Source organism: Pezoporus occidentalis, unplaced genomic scaffold, assembly GCF_034315485.1.
Source record: "Pezoporus occidentalis ecotype Australia unplaced genomic scaffold, CSIRO_AGI_Poc_V1 ctg288, whole genome shotgun sequence".
Lineage (NCBI taxonomy): Eukaryota > Metazoa > Chordata > Aves > Psittaciformes > Psittacidae > Pezoporus > Pezoporus occidentalis.
In genome coordinates, this window is record NW_026914807.1 from 380,021 (window position 1) to 399,531 (window position 19,511).

General features: G+C 58.8%; 1 protein-coding gene across 1 annotated transcript in view; it reads left to right on the forward strand.

Moving 5' to 3' along the window:
• Nucleotides 1–856: 856 nt before the first annotated feature.
• The window catches only part of BCOR (BCL6 corepressor), an 80,252-nt gene continuing 61,597 nt past the window's right edge, over nt 857–19,511 (forward strand). Inside the window, exon 1 of the mRNA XM_062626060.1 lies at nt 857–1,098. The gene's annotated coding sequence lies outside the window, so the exon portion shown is untranslated. The remainder of the gene's footprint in view (nt 1,099–19,511) is intronic.

The following is a 19,511-nucleotide window of genomic DNA, read 5'->3' on the forward strand; positions in this document are numbered from 1 at the left end:
GCATAATAAAGTGCTGAGGCATCCCTCCCGGAGTTAGCTGGGGCTCCGCTCCCTGCTCTCCTCTTTTCGGGAGCTTTCCCTCCGGCGCCCCTGCTCTGTCCTCTGCCCCCTAGCCCTTATCAGCACTCCCAGCTGGCCGGGGCCGAGGGGAACCCCCCTGTGGGTCCTAGATAGGGTGGAGTGGGGACGGTCTCGGGGAGGAGGGAGCACCCGAGCATCGCTCCCGGTGCCTCGGTCCCCGGCCGGAGTTGCGGGGGCTCCCCGGGGAATGCTGTCCCAGGCCGCCCAGGGTCGGGGAGCAGCGGGACCGGGGAACAGCGGGTAACCCCCCTTCCGGCAACGAGCGGCGGATATGACCCAGCCCCGAAGCTTGGTGGCGAAGTGGGGGGCAGCCAAGCCGGTGCAGCCACCCGGACACAGCCGAGGTACCCCCGGCAAGGGGTGCTGCCGGCGCTGAGGGGGGGCCGGCCGGGGCACACAGGGGTTAACCGAGCCACAGCCGGGAGGAGCAGTTGAAGTGCACGGGCTGCAGATGCTTTTCAGGCCTCGGTGTCTACCGTTTTAAAAAAACACCCGGCCCGACCATGCACCAGTGACCTGCAATTTCCCCTTCTCAAACTGAAATATGGCCAAACTATCTTCAAGTTAACTAAGGGCTGGGGACGGAGGCGGGGGATGTTGGGGGGGGTGGGGGTGGGTGGGGGGGGTGGGGTGGAGGGAGGAAATCGCTCTGGGTTGAGATCTGTGTCAAGTTTCATCCCCTCCTGACATTTCTGGCTCCGCGCCAAAGTCCCGAAAATGGAAAACTGGGGAAGGGCGGGCGGTGTGGGGTGGAGAGGAGGGGGTGAGGGGAGCGGGCTGCAGCTCTCGGCGGAGAAGCAGTAGCGAGAGGCTCCGGCCAAGAGGGATGCATGAGCAAGCCCGCCTGAGCGGAGCGCGGCGGCATCTTCCGCCATCCGTATCGCCGCCGGCCGCTGCCATTGTTACCGGCGGTCGATGCGGGGACCAGAGCCTCCGCTCCGGCAAGAGATAAATAGCCCCTGACAGCGCCTCTTCGCACCCACAGCTCGGCAGATCGGACTCAGCGAACAGCCGCAGGTCTGTGTCGTTTTCGCGGGAGTCCCTTTAAATCTCCGCTTCCTCCCCACAACCTCTCCCGGGGGATGCTGCCGACCTTCCCCCCTCCTCTCCCTGCTCCGCACGTCCTTCCCTGCTTGCTCCCGCTGCTACGGCTCGGCACGACGTGGAGCCACCGGCCGGGCGCGGAGCCCCGCCGGGGGTGTATGGGGTGAGAAAAGTCTCTGCTGAAATACTTTCGGCAGGCTGCGCCTTTGCCAGAAGGGGTCTTAGCGCTGGGTCTTTTGTCTCGGGGCCTTCGTCTGCATCCCCCGGGGCGTCTGGCGGCTCTCCCGGGAAGAGCTTCCGCGGAAAGCGCGGGGGCGCCCCGGCCCCCCGCTATCAGCGCCCGGCCGCACTTCTGCAGGCTCCACCGCCTCGCGGTTCTCCTCTCCCGCCACAGAAACCGAAGGGCTGAGCCCTCCCCGCCGGATCCCTGTCCTACCCGCACCGCCCCTTCGAGTGGTGAGCGTGACAGTAGCCCGAGGGGGACCGGGGGAGGCCCTCGCCGGCCGTGGTGCTCCTCTCCACCGGCCGTCCCGGAGAGGGTGCTGGGGAGCAACACCGGTAACCGAAGCGCTACTTTCCATCTGCTTCCCCCGCCCCCGAGCCCGGCAGCCCCGGGAAGAACCGGGGGGGCATGTACTCTCCGGACCCCTTGGCACCTCTGCGGGTTGCCTTCCCCCGGGACACCGGGGAACGCCACGTCCCCCGCTGGCGCTTGCGAGCGGCACGGCGTGAAGCAAGCCAGCACTTCCTTTCTTCCAGCATCCCATTCCTCACCCCCGGCCCCGGCGGAGGCCGAGCCGGTATGTGTGTGTGTGCGAAGGGGTTATCACCACCCCGAGTCATTTTCAGGCCGGCTACCGCAGGAGTCTCTCACAGGTGGAGCCGGTACGGGCAGCCGGGACAGGGGAGACAAAGGCGGGAGCCCGGGATGAGTTCGGAGACCCGAGGCGTGGAGAAGTGCGGGCACGGCCCGACCCGGCTCGGCTTGGCTTGTCCCCCACCCCCGCCAGCGGTGGGGCTCGGCCAGGGCCTCGGGGTGCTGCCACCGCCTCGGGAAGCACGGGCTGGGCTTTCAGAGCGCGCCTTTCCATTTCCATTTAATGTACTTTTAGGCGATTGTTTTCCCTTTCCACTTGTCTCCTGCTAGCCTCATAAACTGCCTCATGATTTATTACCTAGGCTAAGTGCTTAATTTGTGAATATGAAACAGATTAAAAGGAGATCGGCGTATTTTAGCAGGCAGGCCAGAGCGAAGCCCGGCAGCTGTTTCCAGTTTGTAGGCATCTCCAACCTCGTGTTAAGCGGGCTAGCCTGCTAGTGATCAAGGGGGTATCCCCGGCTCTTTCCGCGAGGCCCACCGCCGCTGGCTCCCCGGGTGCACAGCTGGCGCGGAGACCGGCCACGGGACGGGCGCTTTGGGGTGGGCTTTTGGGGGTGGGGGCACAGGACACTGACGCCGTTCGTCGAAACGGCACGCGTGACGCTGGGATCCAGGACCCGCTGTGTCGGCTCTGCCGGCGTCGGGCCCTGCAGGCACGCAGAGGGTTAACGACGACTCTGCCCTCTCCTTCAAAGAACTCACTCGAGATAGAATAAATACGGTCGGGGCGGAGAGGGGGTGCCGCTCAGGCCACATGATGCAAAAAGTAAGACAAGCACACTCCGGAGAACAAAGGCTTCCTCCCCCCTTCCTCCCCCTCCCCCCAAAATCTTAATTCTGCAAGTAAACTTGAGCAGCTATAAACCAAAGAGGAACGGTGGAAGTTATAGCCAAGGGAAAATCAAAATACCTTTGATGCAGTCCAAACACGCACTTGGTATTTTCTGGAGACATTCCCCCCCCCGCCAGGCGGGACGGGGGCTGCCCCCACTACAGTGTTGACGTACTCCTCCGGGGTTGTGCCTCGGGCCGATTTAGGTCTCTCCCAAAGTCCAGGGAGCACCCGCTGCCCGCGGCCAGAACCATCTCTGAGCCCTGGGAGAGTGCCCGCGCCTCGCCGTCGGGGCCGGGGTCAGGAGCAGCAGCAGCGGGGCAAGGCTGTCCCAGGTGTCCCTCGGGGCCAGCTCGCCGGGAGGGAGGACCGTGGCAGACATCCCGGTGAGACATGGCCGGGTCCCCGAGCAGGTCGTGGGGCTGGGGGCGATGCCCGGCTCCACGGGAGCCCGATAGGAGCTGGCGTTTGGGTGACTTGCCCCCTCAATCCCGCGCCATGCAAGAGACACCTCTCTGCCCGCGAGCACTGCTCCTGCCTGCCCTGCATTTGCAGAGCAGCCCAGGCACTTCTATGGCTGTCAATAGCACCCTGGAGTAATTCCCAGCCCCAGTGCCCCACAGAGCCTGCCTCCTCCCTCTTCACCCCCTTCCCCTGCCTCGCCTTGGCCTTGGAGGAGGTTTTAATGCATCGGGGACGGCAGAGGAAGCGAAGGGAGAAACCATCAAGCCAGCAGCCTGTGCAGCTGAGCAGACCATGAGGCCTGCCGAGTACAAAGCACTGCCAGAGAGGCAAAAATCTATAACCTGCCCTATACCTCTGCTCACCACATAAGAATTGGGAGCAAGAGCACTGTGTGACTCCCACTGGAGCACAGCAGACAGAGCTGGGTAGGAGGTAAATGACTCGTGTGCCCTCAGTGCACCTCATGCAATTGCTCTGCTGCTGCAGATGTGGCTGGCATGGGAGTTATAGGAGCAGGAGATGGGGACAGGCTCTGGGCAAAGCATGGGGACAAAGTATGGGGTGGCACATGTCTAGGCAGGCTGGGCCTCAGTCTGCTGGGGAGCAGGAGAGCAAAAGACCATGCACAGCATTTGGAAAGATGTGTGTGCGTGTGTGAAGATGTCAGAGCAACTCTTGTCTGGGGAAAGCAATATGCACTGTTGCTGGGAAGAGGTGTGTAGATAGTGGTGGCTTGGGGACACCCTGTCCCATGTCAAAGAAGCACCTGTAGAGCACAAGAATGAGACAACAGCAGATGTATCTGCAGCTTTCAGGTTGGCTTGAGACAGGGTCCTTCTTCCGTATTTGGGGCAAGGTTTGTGGCAAACCAATACTGAACCCCATTTCCCAGGGGCCTGACAGGCTTTGCATGTAGCTGACGGGTCCCTGCCTTGTGATGCGATAGGAGAGCTATTGCATAGGTATTACCGGCATAGGTATTATATGTTTCTAGCCCTGGGCCTTGTTCTTCACTGACTGAAGGCAGGACTAAAACTTTTGAGCAACCTGAGGAGCAGTAGGTAAAAATGGCCCCAGGGTCTCCTCACCTCCCTGTGGGTTCTGCACAGAGCTGTTCTCTCGCTAGGTACCTCCAGCATTTTAGCAAGCAGAGAGGCTTGTGTCATGATGGTAAGAAACCGTTTTCAAGCAATATACGTAAGGCAAAAATCTTTCCAAATTGTTGACTTGGCCTTTGCAGTCACCTCTACCTCAGGCAGGGCCATGGCCACAACGTTAAACCTTACACTGCTGAAATTCACCATGCTAAAAAGTCACCTGGTCCCTCAAGCGCTCTTGTAAAGCACTCCAGGTCCCCATAGAAAATGCTTTGCGTGTGCTTAAAACTATGTGGATTTGCTTCCAACAGTGCATAATGCCAGTTTCAGCCTGATCCTGTCTTGGCTTTCACTGAATTAACGCCTGGATGGATCTAAGTCCCAATATCTGAGTGGTTCAGATAGTTGTCCTGCTGCTGTCCCTCACTGCCCCAAAGGCATTTTAAAATCTCCTTGGAAGTGCTGTTATGTGGCCATGGCTAAGCCTCAAACAAAGCAGTAAACACAAGAATCACAGAATCGTTTGGTTTGGAAAGGACCTTAAAGATCACTCAGTTCCAACACCCCTGCCATGGGCAGGAACACCTTCCACTCAAAGCCCCATCCAGCCTGGTCTTGAACATTTACAGGGACTGGGCATCCGTAATGAATGAGCAAACCCCTGTGGCTTGCAGTGGTTGTATGGACACTGAAAGGTATGAATGCTGCTTCAGTTTCGAGCACAGATGCACCCCAGACTCCCCTCCTGACCCCAGTCCTTTCTTGCCAGTACTCACAGACTGCAGGCACCCCATCCCCAACAGCCTGCAGCCCTTCTTGCTGCAAGGCTTACACCTTCATCGTTCACCCAGTGACAGTCTGTCAAGTCGCAGCGTCTCTTTTTCATCACCTGCCTCCAGAACGCTCCCAAGCAGGGCAAAAATGTTTTCAGAAGTCCTGTCAACAAAACCCCTTAAAGACCACTACGTGACCACCTAAATGATGTCTTCATGTTCTTATGACCTCTAGGTATGCCACCTCTCTGGGCTCTGTTTAGATTTGTAAGCTTGTGGGACTTTGTCTTGCATCATCTGATGTACTGTGGCTCACCTAAACACAATACAGTGGTGGGAAGTTTTGAACTCAGGTCAGGCTCAGGATGCATAGAGATAGGGGCTAAATTTCAGTTGTATTCTTTCCAGGTCCACAACTATTGTGTTATCCGACAGCGGCTTTAGCATGCTGGGCACTCTAGGCACAGAAGGCAGACCGTTCTGCTTGCCCATAAAACAGAAGCAAAACTGTAAAAACCTACAATAGCGGATGACCAGAAGAGTGATGCTGGTGGTACAGAGAGGCAGGCAAGTTCCTGGTTTCGCCGGCAGGCTCTTTTGCCTTTTGCTGTTGCTCTCCAAGGCCACAGCTCCCAAAGCCCGCGTCCTGCAGTTAGAACAGTGTGTGTTTGTATGCGTGTGTTCATGTGAATGTAATTTTGTTTCTACATAATGTGGATTACCTTTCTTTTAGCAGCAAATCCGTTCAGGGCTTTGGATAAAAAGGGAAATCCTGCAGCCATTCCTTCTCTGGGAAAGGACATGTCTTCCGTTTTTCTCTGCTTTTTGTGGTCCCCAAACACTTTTTCCTAGCTCGGCATCTGATCTCACCTTGAAAGCCTGCCTGCTCTCAGAGTGAAGCACTCTCACTTGGGGAACGCGGGGAAAACACAAGGATTAAGGCACAGCAGGTGAGGTGTTGCTCAAATAAATGGGAGGAGAAGGGAACCAGGGCATAGAGCATAGAAGTAACCCCCAGTGGCATTGCATTGGGTGGTGCTAATGGAGGGCATGTACCCCACCACTACCAGCCCCCTAGGAAGCCTCCCCCAGCAAGGAGATTGGGTGTGCCATAGATGTGGGACACCTAATGGGCTTCCTTCTTCTGAAGCCCGGTAGGACTGCTTGGCTTTACCAACTGTGGAGGCAATCTTGTAGGGAAAGCTCCATTGATTTAAATGCAAAATTACCTTCCCGCAGTTCTAATTTCCCAGGCGAGGGCTATGCAGGCTCTGAAAACGCGAAAGTTGATGTATTGGTTCAATTAATTTTTAAAATAAGTTTGAATGCCATTTGTTTCACATCTGATAGGAAAGCGCTGTAGATTTTTGCAAAGACAGAGGTGAGCGCAGATAGGGTATTTTGTATAGCCTTGAAGGCTTAAACGAGGCATTCATTTAGTACTAGGCCTCTGCGCAGGGATGAGGCCCGTGGTGAAAGAAAAAGACCTGAACATCTGTATTTGCTAAGTGGCACTGGCAGCAGTCAGCCAGCTCACAGAGAAGAGCAGACATGCGGGTGTGAGGCCCAGTGGAGGATGCTGTGTCCCCGGTGCTTTTTAAAAGGAAATGCTAGTGGGGGAACCCTTTCTGGTGGCCTTGGCTCCTGTGACCCCCCTCTGATGTATGATATTTAAACAAGGAAATGTCAATATTGGTTTTCCACGTACAGCCTCGTTCTGCTCTCCATGAAAACTAATGACAAACCCCTTGGAGGGTTAGAGCAGACCCCAAAACAGTCACTCAGACCCAAATACTGTTGGCTGCAGCAGCCTGGAAGGAAGAGCGAGCGGGCTGTCATGAGTGGTTGGGTGGTATGAGCTTGCAAGTAAATTAGAAAGAAGCACTCCCACCCTGTGGCTCACAGAGCCTCAAAACTGCAGGTCTGATGGTTTGATTATTGCTTTTTTAAATTATAAATTGCATTTTGGTACAGTGAGGATAATGGGCTGCGTACTAAAGTGCAACTGAAGGGTGTGTTACAACAAAGGTGACTGTGCTGGCTTTTTCACGGTTGAGGCTGAGAATTTGATTTAAACCTGATGGCTGGCTGGCAATGGTTTTGGAAAGGAGAGATGGCAGTTGTATGAGGTGTCTAAACTGGGGCATCAGATGTGTCTTCTGATACGTCCTCTGAGGTAGGAAAGTGTAAGTCATAGTAAGAGAGGGCAAGTGTGTTTCATAGTAAAACGAGGGCTCGTGGAAAGTATAAAGGGAGGGCTGCTACTAGTAGGACATGAAGGCTGTGACGTGTCATGGGAAAAATCATTTTTGTGGATAATTTAAGCTTAAAGGGGCAGTTGTGGTGCAACTGCATGGCACAGAATGTGAGGTGGAGCATATGCACAAAAGCAACTTAACCATTAATCCTATTCTGCCCTTGTCTTGGTTCATGCAGGCTGGGCCTGAGTTTTGCAGTAGCAGCTTCAAGGTCCTCTAAGATCACATGAGCCTCATCAGAGTTCACTCTAGGGTAAAAAGCATAACTACACAGGCTTTATGCTGCTGGCACCTTGTTCCTGTAGGCAGTAGCAGAGTAAGTGGTATACGAGTCCCTTAAGCAGATCTGTGCAGATGAAGAAACACTCCTATATGGGGACCAGCTTTCCTGGGCAGGTTATAGCTGCTTTCCCACTAGAAGGTGCCTATGGTGCAGGCCCACTATTCTCACCCAGTTTCCAGCATGTGCCACAACCTCTGTTAGGGCAGATGCGGGAACAGCCTGGAGAACTGATTTACAAGATGCCATAGGCCAGTCTGCTTCTGGTGGGGAAAGCACCTTTGGTCTCATGCATGACCACAATATCGTGAATCTCCAACTGAGACTATGGAAGACCTATCATGTGGGAGGAAAATAGTGTTGCTCAGGTATGAGTCCTAGGAAGCACAGGGTTCGTGTATGAGGCTGAGGCTCAGCCACTTCCAAGACTGTCCTGTACGATTTTCTGCTTTTGGGGATACAAATGGAAAGATCTTTGGGGCACAGGTTGCTTCACATTACACAAGGCCCAGCACAACACAGTCCTAGCTACAGCTGAGGCTTTTAGAAGGCACTCTCAAATAATCCAGGGCATCTAGGCTACAACCCAGGCCATTTCTCATGCAGTCCAGGCTTGCAGCACCAAGCGTGGTTGCTCTCACTGCATGCAGTGTTTCCTGATGTAGCTTGAATAGATGAGAGATTTGGAAGTTACAGGAGCAATAAATGCTTCTGTAATACATAGACCTTCCATGTCCATTCCATACTGCCATTGCTCAGCAAGGCTATTTTCAGAAGCTGGGATAGACTGAAAAATGTATGGGCATCACCAGGATGGGCAGAGGAAGGGCAGCTTCTATTTAATCTCTTATCTAGTGGGAGAGCTTTACCCTGCTTTCTTTTGGAGCATTCATGTGAAGGTGAATGGGGAATGGGCTCGGGTGTGAAAGGGACTGTTTGCCATGGTTGAAGAAGCCCTTGTGGAAGCTGTCTGTAAAGTATCTTTGGAAGTACTGTCTCAAAATTGAGCCATGCCACAGCCAGTGAAAAGACTGAACAGTGAAGGTCTTGCTGGAACTTAACTGGGGCTTCAGCACTGCAAGAGAGGGAGGAGAGGGAACGGTGTAGTGGAGCTCTGTGCTCATCTCAGTGAACAGCCAGGGCTAGGGCCATTGTGAGTATATGTAGCAGTTGCTTCTTACAGCAAAAGCAGAAACATGAAGCCCTACTGAAGGCTAGTGCTGATGGACACTGAAAAAGCCCCACCTAGAAAAATGAAGCTAGCTTTGCAGTTTGGTCAAGTGATGCTCCGCACTGTGAATTTGATGGACACTAGTCTGCATGAAGACAGGTGACTTTTTAAATGGGGTTTTAATACAGTATTGCTAAAGCTAGCTATAATCTGCATAAGGTTTTAAACAAGCTTAATGATGCTATTAATACTTTTGACATGAATGGAGACCATTGCCAGAATATTGTGTTCAGCTCTGTTGTGGTGGTTGCATGTTAAAATTGCACTGGCAAATTAGTATGGGATCAGAAAAGAGCTACAAGAGTGATTCAAGCTCTGGGAATCGCATCTTATTGCAAAAGACGAAAGAAATCCCATCTATTAATTTATCCAAGGCTATGACTCGGTTTGATCATAGTCTTTAAGTGCCCTAAGTGTCTCTATGGGGAGATTTCTGATAGTAGAGATCTCTTTAATGTGGCAGACAAAGGCATAATGAGATCCTATGTTGGAAATGAAGCTATATGAATTCTGAGCAGAAATAGGTGATTTTTTTTTTTTTTTTAAACCAGAGGGAACACAACCACTGGAACAACTGAGGCAAGCAGTGGGTTTGCTGTTACTTAAAAGTCTTCAGAGCAAGTCTGGATGCCAGGTTAAAAGCTCAGCCAGAATTTATGATGTCTGGCTGAAACTCACTGGCCCATGATATGTAGCAGGTCAGACCAGCTGATCATAAAGGTCTCTTGGTTTAAAAAAACCTGTGAATTAGGTATTTCAGGTCCCCTGAGCCCCAATATTACTGAAGGTCTCGAAGGAATCCATTACAAGTTGTCATTAACTGTAAGCAAGCAGGAGGATTGCTTTTTTTATTAAAATTTCCAAGCCCTCGTAAAGCACCAGTTTAGCAGCTCTCAACAAACATGACAACATTTTAAAACCAGCTAATTCTCCTGTTTGCTCAGCTTTGGTTTTGCAGTGGCACAATTTCATCAACGCTGCACCTACCCATGCTTCTGTAGGGAAAATTGTGAATTCCAGCCAAATTAAAAAAAAACCTACATAGGGCAGCCCCCTCACTTTGTGCCCTCCTTCGCACGTATTCCTTCATCTCACAGATACATCGCAGGCTTTCTCTCTGCACTGTGCATGAGCAGAGCAGGGAAGAAGTCCCTGTTTTCTAGTACAGTTCCCTCGGACTCCCCTCGGGAGTCCATTGTCAGAGAGCTCCTGGCTTGGCCGAATGAACGGCAAGGAAGGCGAAAAAGGTATTGAGACACCTGGTATTCCTGAAATTATGCAAGCTATTCTTTCATAAAATGGCGTCCAGCAAACGGTCAGGATGTTTGTCTTACACGGGAGGAATAGTTTGCAAGACAGCACAAACTTTAGTACCTCTTCGAAGGAAAAAATTCCCAGCCGTGGCTCTCGGGAGCCTTGAAAACCATATCCACGGTTGCGTGGACATACTAAACCTGCGCTACACTCAGTGCCTCATCAAAACTGAAACGAGGTGGGAAGGAGCGCAGCCAAAGATGGAGTTTAAAGTTTCCCGGGGACTGCGCTCACGTCGGCGGGAGTCCTCTCCCCCTATCCCATCCCTTCTCCGTTTCTCGAGCCCGCAGCGTGTGATGGGCAGGCAGGGGGTGAATGAGAGGGACGAGGCCCCGGGGCTAGGCGCGCTGGTCGCCGGGGCGCCGCTGCCTCCCAGGGAGCAGGCGTGGGGGCCGGCGGGGAGCCAGACAGCGGGGGAGAAGGTGAACCCGGAGCCGATCGGGGCACAAACCCATTAGTTGGGTTGCACATAACTTGGGAAGACACTTGGCTTCGCCATGACAACCGGCGGCCCGGACGGCTCCCACGTCCCACCGCCTTCCCCCGGGAGCCCCTTTCTGCCCCCTTTCTCGGCGTTTGGGGAATGCGGGGGTAGAGGGATAAGCCCGGTGCGGGTAACAAAAGGGGATGAAAGGAGCTCCGTCGTTCACTTTACACGTCCAAGAAGCATTTTCATGCTCCGTAATGAGAAGGGATCATTCCGAGGAAGTTCAGATCAAAGGGGAGAGCATCCCAGACATTTGCATAATTGCCGGATTTCGGAGCACGGGCAGCAGATCGGCTGCTGCCCAACCTGGGCACCGCACCGGGGGCTGCTCCTTGCACCGCCCGGGGGCCCCGGCGAGAGGGAGAGGCTGCAGACCGTGCCCCCGCGGGGAGACAGCGAGACGCACCCCGGGAGCGGGGATACGGAGGCCGGGGGGGCGGGCCGAGCGGGGTGCTGGGGCACGGCTGCGATGCCCGACGGCAGGGCTAGAACCCCCCAGTGTGCCTAAGCGGTGTCCGGGTCGTCAGGGGCCCCCCTCCTGTCCCCCGCCGCTTTTTGAAATGTGAAGGTGGTGCCGGTGGGGATTGGCTCCCTGTTCCCAACCGGCGACATCTGTGCCGCGGAGCCAGCACGTCGCCTCCTCGGGCGGCTGGCGGGTGGCTGCCGGCTCGCCGGCTCGCATCGCCACCAGCGAGCGGGGATAAAGGGATTAACCGGCACGCTCGCTCCGCCGGCGGGAAAGGGGGGAGGGGGGGGGGCACTTCACCAGCTCAATCCTCCTGCTCCCCCCCCCGCGTCGCCTCTCCCTGTGCCCGAACCCTCGGCTGGCCCCAGCAGCGGGAGGCACCGGGCGCGCCCGCGATGCTTTATTGTTCCTGTAACCAGCCGGGGCTGCCGCAGGCGACCGTGGTGCTCGGGGCGAAGAGGCTCTTTGCTGCTACAGGGGAGGGGATGCCCCTGGACACTGCCATTTTAAAGCGGTAAACCTGGCGTTTCGCCACGGGTGCTCCACACCCCGCCCCCCTTCTGTGGAACCCACTGCACGCCCTCCGTGGTTCACGGAGATGCGGAGCTCCCTCCTGCCCCTAAATCAACGCAGCCCGCAGCTGCCCTCCACCTGCGGCTCGGAGGCGAAACCCCTGCCTGCCGCTGGGACGAGGCACCGCTTTCTGTCCCGGGGATGCGGCCAGCCCTCGCCCCTGCTCCCACTGTACCGCAGCCACCTATTGCCCCGTCCCCTAGCCAGAAAGCCGACAGCCTTTACCCCGTCCCCGAGTCACGGTTCAGCCCGTCCTCGCTCAAGCCGCAAACCGGCATGCAGCTGACCCCAGGCCGGGGTGCAGCCTCCCCGGGGAAGCCGCGGCTTCTCCTCTCCAGGCTGGCCCCCGAGAGGGCTGGCAGGGTGCAAGGGAGGTGAGGCTGGGCTCGGTGATGGCTGGCGGATGGCGTGTTAGTGCGGAAAGCGACGGGGGAAGGCGAACGGGAGCACGGACGGCACCGTACGAGCTCGCCACGTGACCAGAATGTGTTTATCTCGCCCGGCGAAGCCTGCGGAGGCCAGCAGTGCTTCCGCGGCGCCCGCGCAACTCCCGCGGACGGGGCTGGGCCCTGCGAGAGAGCGGAGACCGCATCTGCTTTCGCTGTCGCTTCGGCTCATCATTTGCCTTATCATTCATCAACCTCTCCCGGTTTCCTCCCCATTTGCCCCCAGCCGCCTCCCCCAGGGTCAGTCGGGAAAAGGCTGGGAATCCATCTGAGACGTGGGAATAAGGGTGGGATTGAGATGTGGCTGGGGCGGCGGGGGTGTTGGTGGTGAATAAAAGCAGCTGCATGCAGAACAAAGGTGCTGGAGGGTGGCTTTTGGTGGTGGAGCAGAACCTCGTAAATGGGAGATTTCCGTTCACAAGACTCCGCTTGCAGTTTGTCCTGCCCTTGAACTATCTGCATCGCAACCAGCAAGTAAATCACCCGGAGCCTGGGTGGGGGAGGGTGTGCACAACGCTTCCCTCGGTTGCTAAGCGCAGAAAAGTGGGAGATTTCAGCCTCGCAGCGCAGCCCCGCTCCAATATTTACTTTGGGAGCCCAGCGAAACGCGCTCCGTGTTTATCCCGGAGTGCCGGAGCAAGCTGGCTTTTGCGTGGAGTGAGCGGAGGAGCTGCCGTGGCGCGGAATATCAAAGCCAGACTTCCTTGGCAGGGCTCCCAGGCTGGGCTTTACTGGCACCCGTGGGATTCCGCGGGGCAAGGCGAGCGCGGGCCGGGCGGCGGCTCCCGCTCTTGGCTCCCCTGGGCACGGCACAGGAGAGGGGGGGGGAGCCCGCAGCATTTCGCGGCAGCGACGTTTCTGCCGTGTGCTCCGGGTTGAGGCGCAGCGGCTGGGCTTGCCCGCGGGCTCGGCGCTTCGCACCATCAGCTGCGGGCAGCCGGACAGTAATCTCATTAGTGCCGTCGCGTTTGGGGAGAAAAGCGCCCGTCGTCCCCGCCCGGCCTCTGGAAAGCAAAGGTCTGCAAGGCCCCGCGGCCGTCCCGTTAATGTTCAACCGGGAGCGAGGCAACCGTGCTTCTCCTCCCGGCTCCTCGTCGGGGGGGCGCCGACCCCTGTCCGCCGGTGCCGGCCAAGGCTGCGTGGAGGCCAGTCCAAGCGCAACGCACCTCTCCGTTTTACCCCGCCAGAGTCTTCTTGGAAGATGCTAAACGCGTGCATGTTGTGGATAATGCTCATTCTCGGTATTTAGGCGAAAGCCCAGCTGCGAAATGCCCCGCAGCTGTAGCCAGTGCTAGAATGCCTTGGAACCAGAAAATGCTCGAAGAAGTGGACAATTTACTAGGCTTAGTCACTCCATATGCCAATGTCACGAGAACACGTCTAGGAAAGTCCCACATGCCCACTCCGTAGCGAGGCTGGGTAATTCTGCATCCATCCCTGGCCAGGGCAGGGCAAGGGGCTGCGACACGGCACTCGCAGACTGCCTGGGGTCAGATGGCGATGATAGCGAGTGCCCACGAGAACAGCCCCGGGAGTCATTGATAAAGGTGTCCGGTTTCCCTGCTCGCTCGCGAAAGCAAAACCGACAGGTTCAGCAAGATCACGTAATCGTGGCGTCTGCCTAGAAAAGCTGATTTCATTACTACCCACGGAAGGAAAATACCTGTCCTCCCGCAATGCAAAAACGGATTCGGCCATCCTGACCTCCCAGCCAAGAGTCGGAGCGGCATTCAGCTGCCCGGCAGGTCAGCACCACAACCCCCAAAACAAACGGGATCGGGCAAATTCCCCAGCAGCCCCTCACAAACTCGCTGCTAGCTGGCAGAAGTCTGACTAGGAGCCTGCGGTTAGGCTCTGAGGCCTTCATGCATCCCTGGTGAGCAGCGCCCCATCGCTAAATGCAATTGACAGCGGCGCTGAATAATTTTCAGGCTTACAAAAAAAACCAATTTAGCAGTTGGAGCGATCTGGTGACGAGCGCGGGGAGCAAGGTGGAAGGAGCCCTCCTGCCTCGGACAGGGGCTGCGGCCGGTCCCGCACGCCCGCTCAGGGAGCCGAGACCATCTTAGTGTGCACAGTACCGTAAAGCGCTAAAGTGAACTGCCCCGATGGGGTTACCTCCCGCTACGGCTCTCCCCCGAACCGTCCCCCCGTAACCCTCCCCAGTTAGGGGCCGTCGTGGCGTGATCGGGTCGGCGGTGCAGGCAGGCACCTCACGGAACCTCCTTTCCCGGAGCCTCCTTCCTGCCCCCACGATAGGCACACAGCGCGGTCAGGCTCGTTTTCCTGCCTCGGGGGAGAGAGAGGAAATGGGGGGGGGGGGGGGGAGAGGGAGGGAAGTGGCGGGGTAACCCCTTCCCCGCTTTTCCTCGTATTCCTCAACTGCCATTACTCGCTGAAGTTCACAAAAGAGCAAGACATAGAGATCTAGGTTTCCGAGAGGCGAAAATAGCGAGGTAAACAAATCGCCGCAACCGAGGGACCCACCGATGGGCTGGGAAGCTAGTATCCGGCCGGGAAAAAGGGGGGGAAGGAAGGGAGAAAAGGGCTTTAGAAACTGGAAGGCAAAAGCTGTTGGGGAGGAAGTGTAAACCGAGAGGGAGGCTGGGGGAGGGGAGCGCGCGCCATCTTTTCATGTCACAGCGCTGGGCTCGGCCACAGCCTCACGGTTTCTTTTGAACAGCGGAAAACGTGCGATTAGCAGCAGACGGGCGGAGACGACCAGTCCTGCGCACACACGCAGCCCGCTGTCTCCGCGCCGCGTAATCCCAGCGCTCAGCCCTGCTGCGCTCTCCCATTAAAATCCCGGAGATTTCCTCCATCGCTCTGAGGAAAACAACGCCTGCCACCGCGTGAACCGGGGCAGCGCCGCCCGCCCCGCGCCGCCCATTCGCGGGCTCCGCCGACTTCCCGGCCAAGCCCGGCCAGACCCTGAGGGCTGCCCGGTCCTCGCCGCCCGGCCCCTCCCTCCCCGCGGAGGGCTGGTGCTCACCCCCTACTCCCGGGGGCCACCCCTTCGGGGCCGCACGGCCGGAAAGCGGGGAGCCTGCCTGCAGCATTCCCCCCTCCTGTCTCGTCCCCGGAGGCTTCAGCTCGCTGCTCCCACTACCCCCGCACCCTCCCTCCTTGCATCCCGAGGGTGGCGTGCGCCGCGCCGGAGCTCCCCGCGCTGGGGTGGGGAGCAGCGCCGGGATTCCCCCCCCCGACCAGCCGGTCCCGCAAAGGAGCCGGGCCCTGCCGCCGCCCAGAGCCCCATGAAGGGTGCTTTATTCCGCAGCGCTCAAACCCCTCATTGTGTTTGGCAGAATCACCTGCCTCCTCCGGAGCCGATTAATTTAATGCGATACAGAGCGCGCTCCGTCCCGACCCCTCCTCGGCGGGGAGATCTCCGCCGGCCGCTGCGCTCTTCCCGCAGCCGCGACGCGGAGGAGGGGCACGGTGGGGCGCGGCACGGCACGGTGTGGCACAGCACGGCGAGGAAGGCTGGCATCCTCCGAGCACCGGGTTTCTCGGCAGCGCCCGGAGACGCCTTCCCCGCCCGGTAGCGGCAGGGGCAGCAGCTCCGGTCGGAGTCGCACAAGCAGCCGCCGCCGCACAGACCTGTTCGGTGCCCGGGGGGAGCTGCGAGGCAGGCGGGGGCCGAGCCGTGCCTGGCGCGGGGATTTGCTGGGTCGTTGGCTGCGCCTGGGGAAAGGCAGGCGGGGGGGGGGGGGGGGGGGAGTTGGCTGCGCCTGGCGATGGAGGATTTGAGAGGGAAGGGGAGGGGGTGCCTGGGCTCAGTGGAGGGGGGTGGCTGCTACGGCTGCTGGGGACGGCGGCTGTTATTTTTAGGGGGCAGCGGTGGTGGGAACGGGGGGGCGGTGTGGAAGGGGGGCCGCCGGCTGCTCCCGCGGAGGGGGCATGAGGTGAGGGCGGTGGGAGAAGCGTCTCCTGTTTCTAATAAAGGAAACTTTTATTGAACGATAAATGCAGGGGAACGAAAGCCGTGTGGGTGCGCCGGGGGGGGCGGGGGGGGGGGGGGGATTGATTTGGCGAAGGGGGGCAGGCTGCCCATGGCGGCGTGGGGTGTTCGGGGCGGGGGGGGCGGCACTGGGCTGCCCCGGTCCAGGGGTTGGTCTCAGGGAGGGGGCGAGAGCTGCCCCGGTTCGATGGGAGGCTGGAGACGGGGAGAGCAGGATGCTCGCAGTGGGGGGTCTGAGGGAAGGGGGGGGGGGGGGGGGGGGCGTAGGCCGTGGGGTGGTGCCGCCTGCCCCTCTCGGGCAAGGGGGGGGGGCTGAGGGGGAGGTGTCGGCTGCGCCTTGCCAGTTGGGATTTGATAGGGGCGGTAGGAGACACGTCTCCTGTTTCTAATAAAGGAATCGGCTTTTATTGAAGGATAAATGCAGAGAACCAAAGTCGTGTGGGCTGCAGCCGCCGAGCTTCGTTAGCTGCTGCTGTGAAGATAAAACGCTTCACAATAACCCGAGCGCGAAGGCCGCCGAGTATGGGGACTCACAGTCCCCGCCGGCCCCGGTCCCGATCTCCAGCTCTCGCCTCTGGCGTGCCCGACTCCCTCGGCTCCGGCCCCGTGGCGGAAGGTGCCTGGGGAGCCTCCGACCGTGCTAACGGCTCGGGTTTGGGATTTTGCCAAGTTTCTCTGATTAAGGGAAACTCGGGATGAGTAATCGCGCCAGGCTGGGGTTTGGGAGGGTTTTTCGCTCGTTTGCTCTTTTTCCCCTTACCAGCTGCTGACCCACTCCTAGAATACGGCACCGACGGGTTTCTGAGAAGGGCGGCGGGAGGAGACGGGCGTCTCGCGAATCTAGGAAGTCCCCCGCACCGTCTCGGCTCTCGGCCGTCACCCCGTCTTCGCTCACGCTCAGGGCACGTCGAGGCTGCGTGGGGTCCCCCTTGTCCGGGGCTCCCATCAGGGACTCGATGTGGCTTTGCAGGGGGACGAGCCCCCCCCCCCGTACACCCATAACACACTCCTCTGTTTCGCGTGGAGGCCCATGGGGAGGTTTCCCAGGGCAGTGAGGACAGGACATGGCTGCGCCTGGCCCTCGAGCTCAGGAAGACTTTTCCCCTCGGCACCTCGCCTTATGAGGTGGCGACGGCTTAAGGATGGGAGATCGAAACTCTGAGCCTCGGGAGGAAGCTCTGGGGGACGGGGAAGCAGGCCCGGTCTTGGCGGCAGCAGACGTGTGCGCCCCAAGCCCCGCTGCACGGGGAGAAACGGCGCGCGCATCCTGTCCACGGGGCCGGGGGGGGAGCAGAGGGACCTTCCCTGCCAGGTGCCGCGGAGGGCTGGGCCTCCGAAGTGTGTGCCACGGCCTATGCCCTAAAGGGGCCTCCGCCTGTGCCTGCCGGACGGCGGGGCAGAGTAGGAAGCGGCCGGGGGCAGGTCGGGGAAGTTGGGGGGGGGACGGACAGAAGGGATTCGCCCCCGAGCGCCGCCGCCGGAGGATGCTGCTGCAGCTTGGCTGAGGGCAAGCCTTGAGCATCGCTCTGTGCAGTCGGGAGCGTGGTTTCTGTGCAGCAAAACGACCTGGAAAAGGCAGTCCGGCTCTTGTTCTCAGCTGCCAGTGCGTGTTGCTGGCGTGGGGCTCTGCCCAGCTTAGCTCCCTGTCCGCCTTACCGGCAGCGAGGGGCCTTTAAGGACGACCGCGGCCCCTGCCTGTGACGGGGGCGGCGGGCGGGCACGGCCGGGGAGCGCTGCTAATCTCGGTGCCTGGCAGGTTTATGTCCTCTACCTGCGTGGTTTCCGAAAGGCGCGCTAGGAAGCGGCTGCTGCCCGGATTTGGGTACCGCGGCAGGGGGGCCAGCATAGCGCGGTGAAGGGTTTTTAAATGGCGTTTCTGAGCAGAAACTTTTTGAAGCTGCTTTCGAAATGAGCATTTTCTGCGATGAGGTGGCCGATCAATCGCTGGGGGGAGGTTGAAGGCAGACGTTTTGCCCCAGCTTACTGTTACCTTTCACACTTGCAGGGCGAAAAAGTGGCTTTTTATACCCACCCCCCTCTCGCCTTAATTGCTAAAAACTGCGAAGTGTTTACAGGACAATCTCCCCGCGTCTATGCGGGGGGGGGGGGAGGTGGGGGGAGGGGAGGGGGGGAGGATACGATTTGAAAGGGGCTTTTCTCTGGAAAAGTACACACGTGTACACACCGAGAGCCTGTCCCTGCCCCCGCTCTGCTGCGGCTTTGATGTTGCTCTCTTTTCATATGGATGCACCCCGGCGAGCCACCCGCCGCTGCCAGGCTCGCAGCCGGGGCGCGCATCCCGCTCTGCACGCCGGCGAGCCCGGGGGCCGCGCCACGGGGCGCGGAGGGCGGCGGAGGCCTCCGCTGTCACCTCTGGGGCGGAGTGTTTATGAACCCGAGTGAGGAATTGGTATTCAGCTCCGAGCCACGGCATCGTCTCCTCGCTCTCCCCACCCCCTCCGAAACAAAACACAACCAGAAGGAGGACGGAGGTGATTCATCGACTGTATCCAATTATTAACATACAAGCTGTAGTCTGCAAACACACCTTCAAACCATGGCGGTTCCCCCGGCCGCCGTATTCTATTTAAACACGGGAGGGTGGAGGCTGCGGTGCCTCCGCGGAGCGCCGCTCGCTGCCGCTGATCCCGGGCCGAAAAAAAACGGGGCCGGGGAGCAGACCGCGACCCCCGGGGCTGAGGGACCTCAGCGGGAAAAAAGTCGGGGGCAGCCCCCTGCTCCTGAGCATCGCCTTCAAAAGGCGAAGGCTCAACCTCTTACTACTCTCCGGCCGGGGCCGGGGTTTTGTTTGGCTTCGGCTCCTGCATCCTCCCCGCCGACCCCCCCTGCGCCGCCCGCTGCCCCCCGCCAGGCTGGGGGGAGGCGAGGAGGAGAGCAACAACCTCGCCGGCGCTATTTTTACCTTTCCAGACGTGCGGCGCACGCCCCCTCCCCTGCAGGGCCTTGCTTGGCGGCTGCATCTCCCCCTTGGCTGGAGAGGGCCGGGACTGCCCGCTGCTCTGCCGCCTTCTGCTGCTCGCCACCCTAGCGCCAGGGCCTGGGCGCTGAGCCCTAGGCATCAGCCCCCTGCCCGACGGGTCACTGCCGGGGCTCGGGGAGGGGGGAGACATGCGGGACACAGGCGCGCCCTAAGACAAAATGGCCGAGGTATGCAAGTAGAAGAGGTGGAGGGGGCAGCTGGCAGCCAGCCTGCCTTCCCCCCAGGGAACTGCTGTATCCCCGTCCCCAGCCTGGGCCCGGCGAGCGCATTCCCGGCCGCAGCGGCAGCCGGCCCAGCGTCGAGCTTCCCTCCCGACTGGTGA